We start from the raw sequence: 9,383 nt of genomic DNA, 5'->3' as shown, positions 1-9,383 counted from the left end.
TTGTGGGGAAAAAAAAGGACGTCAATTTTGTTTGGGTACAGCGTCGCACAACCGCGCAATTGTCAGTTAAAGTGACGCAGCGCCGAATCGCAAAAAAGGGCCTGGTCAGGAAGGGGGTAAATCCTTCCGGGGCTGAAGTGGTTAAGCCAATTAAGGATTGTGCAAGGCTCTTGGTCTCAGCTGTGACTCTCCTGTCATGTAGAGCTTGTCACCAGCGCTCAGACATAAGGATTCCTACCTTTGTACCTATTGCAGCCAAGGTTCAAAGATTAGGCTCTAAGTGCAATGCCAGGCCTTTATTACAAGCGTCCCTGGGATGGTTGTAGTACAGTCTCTCATCTGGACTTGTGGAGGATATAACCTGGTCCTCAGGTTCCTGGATGACAGGTGACAACTAGATACAAGACAGAGAGGTTAGTGGCCCCGCGCAACCTTAGAGCCAATACTATTTAGGTTTGTGCTGTTCCATATCTTCTATATCTTTTTCTATATCTTTCTAACATATTCTGGAGTGCTGTACAAAGAACACTGAGCCAGTCACATCAGTCTCTGCACCAGAGGAGCTTACACTCTAATTTCCCTCCACAGTTACACGCTATTATTATTATTATACATTGATATAGCTCTGACATATACCACAGTGCTGTACAGAGAACACCGAACTAGTCACATCAGTCTCTGCACCAGAGGAGCTTACACTCTAATTTCCCTCCACAGTTACACGCTATTATTATTATTATACATTGATATAGCTCTGACATATACCACAGTGCTGTACAGAGAACACCGAACCAGTCACATCAGTCTCTGCACCAGAGGAGCTTACACGCTAATGTCTCCGTACAGTCACACACTATTATTATACATTTATATAGCTCTGACATATTCTGTAATGTTGTATAAGGAATACTGCACCAGTCACATCAGTTTCTGCACTAGAGAAGCTTACACTTTACACTTTAATATCCCACCACAGTCACATGCTATTATTATTATACATTTATATAGCTCTGACATATTCCACCGTGCTGTACAGAGAACAATGAGCCATTCGCATCAGTCTCTGCAGAGGAAGAGCTTACACTCTAATTTTAGATTGTAAGCTCTAAGGGGCAGGGCCCTCTGATTCCTTCTGTATTGAATTGTATTGTAACTGTACTGTCTGCCCTCATGTTGTAAAGCGCTGCGCAAACTGTTGGCGCTATATAAATCCTGTATAATAATAATGTATCCATAACAGTCACACACTAATATTATTATACATTTATATAGCTCTGACATATACTGTGGTGTTGTACAGAGAACACTGAGCCATTCACATCGGTCTCTGCAACAGAGGAGCTTACACTCTAATGTCCCACCACAGTCACACACTATTATTATTATACATTTATACAGTTCTGACATATACTGCGGTACTGTACAGCACCGCAGTATATGTCAGAGCTATATAAATGTATAATAATGGATGAGAAGGGTTGTTGCCCTAGGCTGCTCTCCTGATTTGGACCACAAACACCTCCCCCTTTCCACATTTTCATTACATAGGGTGGAGGCAATCTGTAGTCAATAAAAATTAGCTGGGAAGGTCTATAGCAGTGATGTTGAACCTTGACACCCCAGATGTTTTGGAACTACATTTCCCATGATGCTCATGCACTCTGCAGTGTAGTTGAGTATCATAGGAAATGAAGTTCCAAAACATCTGGGGTGCCAAGGTTTGCCATTACTGGTCTATAGGATTGTTTAGGATCTCAGTTTAGTGCATAAGGAGAAAATGTTTCTGGTAGGATCAACAGGTATTTTTCTATACTTGATGAAAATGTAGCCTGAAAACAAATGCAGACACCACATCTAAGAATTGATAATCTGGAATATATTGCATAATGTTGCCCTTGGGTTTAGATACACGTTAAATGCTAAATGAACTCTATAAAAAAAACGTGGGCCTAATGTCACAGACATTTGCCCAGCCATTATGAATTTTTGACCGTATTTTGCTTAAAATGTTGATTTCCTGTAATCGCCAGCTCCATCTAGAGGCCATAATGTGGTATTTTTTTTTAATTACCCTAATCAGGAAAATACCACATGATGGCCTCTAGATGGAGCTGGTGATCATAGGAGAATTAGGTCAATATTTGTGACAGCTGGGTAAATGCTTGTGACAGTCATCCAGCATATTTTATTAATAGACCCCCTATATGGGATTTCAGCCAGTTTTATGTGAGTGGGGGGAGAATTGAAAGTCACATCTCCTCAATGTGGACAAAGATGAACTTTCTCCACCCTATCCAAAATGAGGGCACCTTTGTCTCTAGTTTCACTTCCCCGTCAGTCACAGTTCACACTAATGTGATGCGGGAAACGCACAATTCCCCACACTCTAAGCAACCGCGCGGCGTCCATGCGATCTGCTGTGGGTGGCAATGTAATCTTAACAACACCCTGAAACAGATGGCAAAACGCAGTGCGACTGCCAGAATCGCATCACATTGGTGCGGGAGAAAAAAAGGGGTCCTGCACCATCTTGGTGCAGATGCAATGCGATTTCAGCCATACAAAATGTACGGTGTGGTGCAATTCTTGTGCACATCACATGCAGTGTTTTCCCACACACCAGCGTGAACCTAGCCTCAGTCTTGCACAGTTGTACTGGCTCCTCTCCTCCCCTGTACTGAAATGGCTTAATCTTCTCACAATGAGCATTAGAAGCTGCAGCAAGGCAGACAGAGCTCACCTCATTTCCTGGCTGGAGGATGTCCAGCATCATCTAGCACTTTCCTCCCCAGCGTGGCCCACCCTTTCAATAATTTGATTGCTTTTTTCCAGGAAACCCCTCCACCAGTCATGATCTGCCTGCACTGCATAGAGAAGCAGAGAGACCCAGGAATGACATCACTGGGTCCAAAATAAAGCATAAAAAGAAAATGGAAAGGTTTTATTTAAAATGTTAATTAGTGTGTTAATGAGGGGGGGGGGGTTAGGGAAGGTAAAATATAAGAAAATTAAACTGTAGTTTAAAGCATTCAAGGTTTTTTTTTTTTTTTCAACGGGTGGTGTTAAAGGAGAACCCCAGTCAGATACTGTATAAGAAACACAAATTCCTGCAGATCTGTATTTAGCAAGATAACTTTTTTTTTATGCAAACATTGTAAAGTAGCTAAATTAGCCTCCTGGATTCCTCTGCACAACAGAGTTCAGACAGGGGAGCATTAAAAGGAGCCAATCAGGTGCACTGCAATGCAAGAATCATGCTAACAGAAGGGGAGCTCATCAGTCTTCTGCTTCTCCTTTCACTGTCCAATCACAGGGTGGGGATGGGGAGGAGAGCTGTAGGTGAAAGTTAAATCACTTTTTTTATTTATTACAGGTTCCTATATAGCGCCATCAATGTACACAGTGCTTTACACATATATATTATACATTCACATCAGTCCCTGCCCTCAGGGAGACATGTGGTTCACATGCCTGACGAAGGGGTCCTGCGTGACTCTGAAACGTTGCAGCTTTCTTGTGTTGTGATCATGCAATAAACTACCCGTTTGGACGCCACTTTGTGCCGATCCTTGGTGTGCTGGCAAATATCTACGTTGCCACATGGATTAGGGGGGGAGGCGCCTGCGCCCCTTATGGACAGGCCGCCACTGCCAATGACACCAATGACGGGGTATTATTCTTCCCACTGACACCAATAATGGAAATTATTCCTCCCACTAATACCAATAAGGGGACACTATTCCTAAATATAAATATATATATTGGAAAAAGTATTGGGACGCTTGCATAGCTCCCAACTGTCCCTGATTTCGAGGGACTGTCCCTGATTTTGAGTTCCTCATTCCACCTCATTTGTCCCTCATTTTGATCTGATCTATATAGATGTATATAAAATGCACTTTATGTTTCAAAAAGTGTTTCCCAGTGCTAAACCTTTTATCCAATTTCTAAATTGCTGCATTTGTACATTTTAAAAGCCAATATAAAGGAATAGTAGTGGTAAAAAAAAGTCCTTGTGGATTTAATTAAACTTTTTTTTTGGTTAATTCTCCTTTAAGGGGGTGTGGCAGGGGGCGTGTCCTATGCGTACATACATTTGTTAGTAGGTGTCCCTCATTCCCATCTCAAAAGGTTGGGAGGTATGCACTTGCCTTTACACGCACATGAACTTTAATGGCACCCCAGTCTTAGTCCGTAGAGTTCAATATTGAGTTGGCCCACCCTGTGCAGCTATAACAGCTTCAACTCTTCTGGGAAGGTTGTCCACAAGGTTTAGGAGTGTGTCTATGGGAATGTTTGACCATTCTTCCAGAAGAGCATTTTTGAGGTCAGGTACTGATGTTGGATGAGAAGACTTGGCTCGCAGTCTCCTGTCTAATTCATCCCAACTATATGGTTAAAGAGGAGTTCCCATTTAAAAAAAAAAATTAAAATTAAAAGTCAGCAGCTACAAATACTGCAGCTGCTGACTTTTAATTGGCCACTTACCTGTCCCAGGGTCCAGCGATGCGGGGGATCAAAGCCCCGCTCGTCTCCCCCTCCGTTCGGCGGCACTGGCATTGCAACTGTGGGCACCGGGCTGTGGCTTCACAGCCGGGCACCCACTGCGCATGCGCGAGCGGTGCCGCGCGCCGTGATTGGCTGCTCAGTCACCTGGGACCTGTAATGGGTCCCAGATGATTGACAAGAGGGAGGGAGCAGAGCTGAGCCCTTCCTGTGCCGAGGGGAAGTGATGTCACCAGCCCAGGCACTGAAAGAGGCAGACTACGAGGGACCCCCTAGCAACAAGCATTTAGAGGTAAGTTAAAAAAAATTTTTTTTTCAAATGTTCTTTTTTATTTATTTTTTTTTAGGCACATTCATGCATTTTTTTTTTTTTTAGGGTGGAACACCACTTTAAGGTCAGGATTCTGTGCAGGCCAGTCAAGTTCCTCCACTCTAAACTCGCTCATCCATGTCTTTATGGACCTTGCTTTGTGCACTGGTCCAAAGGAAGGTTATATGTAGGGATGAGCTCAAGGTGCGGTCTGACTTCCAGGCTTTTTGCTTGTTCCGCGAGAGCTGAATGCCATGTATAATTATAGTATTTGTTTTGCTACTATATGACAGCTTCCTCCCTGTCAATGGTTGCTAAGGAAGTGGCGAGGCAAACAGTGACTTCACCTGGCCTCATTCATTCACTGGATGGGAATCCACAGCTATATAAACAAAGGAGCAGAGATAACGCTGACACCACTGATCAAACAATGGGGCCATGAAATTGACCAGATATGGTCATGGCCATCATCTGGGATATTGGGAGATGTCATTCAGTTGGCAGGGTTTTTTTCTTTTGGCAGGCTCATTGTGACTGACATGGATCTGCATGACATGACTGATGATGGGTGCACATTGTGGGACTTTTTGGGGGGTTTTACCTTTTTAGTAAAGGATTTGTCAAAAAGCATGGTGTCACAGGCTACATTTTTTTTTTATGAAGGAGCAGAAATACTGAGTAGCCCTTACCCATTTACATGGAGGGAGGCAGTATCAGGAGCCCCCTTATAAGCCCCGTGCCTGCAGACCCCCCACAACCACTGAGCTAGGGTTGTGGGGAAGAGGCCCTTTGTCTTCAACAATATGGGGACAAGGTGCTTTGCCAGGGATTTATGACCCCCCCCCCCCCTCCCCTGTTCCTGGCCAGCCAGACTCTATACTTGAATAAAGCCTAGTAAACACTGCTAGCTCAGTTCAGAGCCGCTGTACTAGTAATCTGATATTAGTACAGCGATCTCCCCTGCTGTTCTATTGTGTTCTGACAGGAGGACGGCTTCTGCCCCAAACGGCCGGCTTCTGTCGGACCGAATACAGTGCACAGGGCCCGAATTTCAGCCGGTCTCTATTGAACCGGCTAATGCCGCCCAGCATTCGGCCCGTGTGTATGGGGCTTTAAGGTCTGGAATGGATTTTGGCAGGGACCTCACTCTTGTTTTTTTGTGTGGGGCTCTCCCTTAAAATTCCTACCAGACCTGAATGATCTGCTATAGAATTTGGAGGGTCCCTTTACTCCTTTTATTTTTTTTTTTGTGGTGCCCCCCTTATCAAGGATACCATTTTAACATAGAGGAACCCTGGAAATAACTTTCCGGTCTTAGGGAACCCCTGCTAAAAACTGACTATATCTACAACTCATTAGTGTGATGGTAAGTGGGAAGAACACTCCTTATACCAAGGGCGGACTGACAACTCATGGGGCCCCCGGGCAATAGGAGATTATGGGGCCCCCGGGCAATAGGAGATTATGGGGCCCCCGGGCAAGAGGAGAAGATTATGGGGCCCCCAGGCAATAGGAGATTATGGGGCCCCCAGGCAATAGATTATGGGGCCACACAGTATACACACACACACATACAGTATACACACACAGACACACAATATACACACACAGAATACACATTCACACACTGAAAAGGTACTGGAGATGCGGGGCAGCTATAATCATGGGATTTTTAAAAAAACACAAATTTTTACATACTGTCCCTGGTTTTATTGAGGCTGGCAACCCTGATGGGGCCCCTCAGTGGCATGGGGCCCTCGGGCAGTGCCCGAGTGCCTGAATGGTCAGTCCGCCCCTGCCTTATACCTGTGGTCACTGGGAAGATATACCCCCTTATAGATAGCTAAAAAGATCAATGGTGTCAGTGAGAACTTATCTGAGAGGCTGAAATTGCTCATTGCTCAAGGAACCCCTAGCAATCCCTGGAGGAACCCTAGAGTTTCATTCAGGGCCGGGAAGGGGCGGCTGCCCTGGGCACTGTGGTATCATGTGAGCTGGGGGGGGGGGGGGGCGCAGCACAAGCAGGTTGGGGGGAGGGTATTTGGGTTGGGGGGTGGCAGGGGATAAGAATTGTTCTAGGAGGGGAAATTCGGGGGAGGTGTGCTAGGTGTAGTGATTTGAGTCGATTCTTCTTGGGAGGGGGAGATGGGGGAAGAAGATTCGTGCTTGGAGGGGGAATTCGGGGGGGTTTGTGCTAGAAAAGGTAATATGGTAGGGGAAGGGGATTTGTGCTAGGAGGGGATTTTTTTTTGGTGGGGGGGATTTGTGCTAACAGGGATAACTGGGGGTATTTGTGTTGGGAGGGGAATTTTTAGTACTGTGCAGGGGATTTTAGTAGGGGGTGGAGGAGGGGGAATTCATGCTTGGGGTAGGCATGCAGATTAGTGCTAGTTTTTTTTTTTGGGGGGGGGGGATTTTTGCCAATAATGCTCATACATCTCGGGGGGGGGGGTGCAATTTGACATGTTCACCCCAGGCTCTAGATGACCTTGTCTTGACACTGGTTTCATGGTACCCTAGTTGAGAAACCCTGCTTGGTTATTCAGATGGATTCTCTCTGCAGGATGCCTAAAACCAACAAGATCCTGGCACTGAAAAAAAAATGTATGGGACATTCTGCGTGCAATACAACCCAAATGATTTTCTATTCTATAACCAAACAGATGAAACATCTAGCGAGTACTGAGAATTCGGCATACAGATAATTACTATCCGTGTGATATTATCAATGTCCAGGCCATAAAAGTTACCTTTGTTCGGGATCCAAGGTTGATATGTACACTCAGCATAATCTGGCTCCTGACCTATGTTAGTCTAGACTTCCATATGGTCAAGGTCATCCATACCGTATACAATAAAACCTCTGGTGACCTCATCTCAGCTTCTCAGAAATGCTGACTGTGCTGGACATCTTGTACCTGAGCAGAGGGGCCAATGGCTGTCTGTATGACAGGAGTTGATTCATTAAAACTGGAGCGTGCAAAATCTGATGCATCTCTGCATAGAAACCAATCCACTTCCATTTTTTTTTTGTCAAAGCTTAAAGTGATACTAAAGTCTAATTTTTTGTTTTTGTTTTTTTGTTAAAAGTAACAAACATGTTATCTTTACCTGCTCTGTGTAGTGGTTTTGCACAGAGCAACCCAGATCTTCCTCTTCTCGAGTCCCTCTTCTGTGCTTCTGGCCCCTTCCTCCTGTTGAGTGCCACCACAGCAAGCAGCATTCTATCGGGGCACCCAAACCGAGCCGCATTTCCCTGTGTCCATTCAGACACGGAAGCCGTGGCTCCGCCCCCTTTCTCTCCTCATTGGCTCACTAACTTTGACTGACAGCAGCAGGAGCCAATGGCACGGCGATGCACTGCTGTCTCAGCCAATGAGTAGGGGAGCATACAAGGGGATCTGCACTGCACAAAGCAGGTAAGTATAACATGTTTGTTATTTTTAAATAAAAAATATGAGACTTTAGTATCACTTGAATTTTTTTTTTTTTTAAATAACAACTCTCTCTATATACTAACCTGCTCTGTGCAATGGCACAGAGCGGCCACGAACCTCCTTTTGTTGGGTCCCTCGCCGGCGCTCCTGGCCCTCCTCTCTCGTCCAGTGCCCCCATAGGAAGCCGCTTCCCATGGGGTCACTCGTGTGTTCTCGCACCCGAGTCCCACTGCTGCTTCCCATTGACATACACAGACATCAGGACTCGGCCCCGTCTCGCGCACCCTTGTCACTGGCTTTGATTGACAGCACTGGGAACCAATGGCCCCCCTGGTGCCCCAGCAAAGCCAGCGAGACCCGGAAGTAAGGGGAGAGAAGAGCTGCAGACGTGCACAGCGCTGGATTGAATGAAGTCTCAGGAAAAACAAAGGGGGGGGGGGGGGGGAGGTGCTGATACTTAAACAATTTTTACCTTAACGCGAGGAATGCATTTAGGTAAAAAAATGTTTAGGTTTTACAACCACTTTAATAATCTGGCCAGTGGAATGAATGAACTTTAGGTGCGTTTATAATGCTGTTTCTTTCCTGGAGCATAGGTGTCCAGGGGAGAAAAAAAATGTCTTGTGTACTTTAGGCCTTATGCCGCGTACACACGAGCGGACTTTACGGCAGACTTTGCCCGGCGGACGGGATTTGGTCGAACAATTCGATCGCGTGTGGGCTCCAGCGGACTTTGTTTTCTCAAAAGTTGGACGGACTTAGATTTGAAACATGTTTTAAATTAATCCGTTGAAATCGAGTCCGGTCGAAAAGTCCGCCGTCTGTATGCTAGTTCGACAGACATAAAGCCACGCTAGGGCAGCTATTGGCTACTGGCTATGAACTTCCTTGTTTTAGTCCGGTCGTAGGTCATCACGTACGAATTCGACTGACTTTGGTGGATTGTGTGTAGGCAAGTCCGTTCATTCAGAAAGTCCGTCGTAAAGTACGTCGAAAAGTCCGCCGGGCAAAGTCTGCCGTAAAGTCTGCTCGTGTGTACGCGGCATTAAAGCTCCATTCACACTTGTGCAACTTGTCATGCAACTTTGGACACCCAAAGTCACATGACAAGTCGTTTCCCATGTTTTCCA

At 45.6% G+C, this 9,383-nt stretch overlaps 1 protein-coding gene across 3 annotated transcripts in view; it reads left to right on the top strand.

Moving 5' to 3' along the window:
* The first annotated feature begins 269 nt into the window (after nt 1-269).
* The window catches only part of ACSL5 (acyl-CoA synthetase long chain family member 5), an 85,311-nt gene continuing 76,197 nt past the window's right edge, over nt 270-9,383 (top strand). For 2 of the 3 annotated variants that reach the window (XM_073595888.1, XM_073595886.1), the window contains exon 1: nt 270-413. The gene's annotated coding sequence lies outside the window, so the exon portion shown is untranslated. Of the gene's footprint in view, nt 454-9,383 lie in introns of all 3 variants that reach the window. The other variant, XM_073595887.1, reaches the window with a different exon arrangement.

The sequence above is a fragment of the Aquarana catesbeiana genome, linkage group LG08 (genome assembly GCF_042186555.1).
Source record: "Aquarana catesbeiana isolate 2022-GZ linkage group LG08, ASM4218655v1, whole genome shotgun sequence".
NCBI classification, from domain to species: Eukaryota; Metazoa; Chordata; class Amphibia; order Anura; family Ranidae; genus Aquarana; species Aquarana catesbeiana.
The sequence above is the reverse complement of the archived record's forward strand: the minus strand, read 5'-3'. Positions and strand labels throughout refer to the sequence as shown.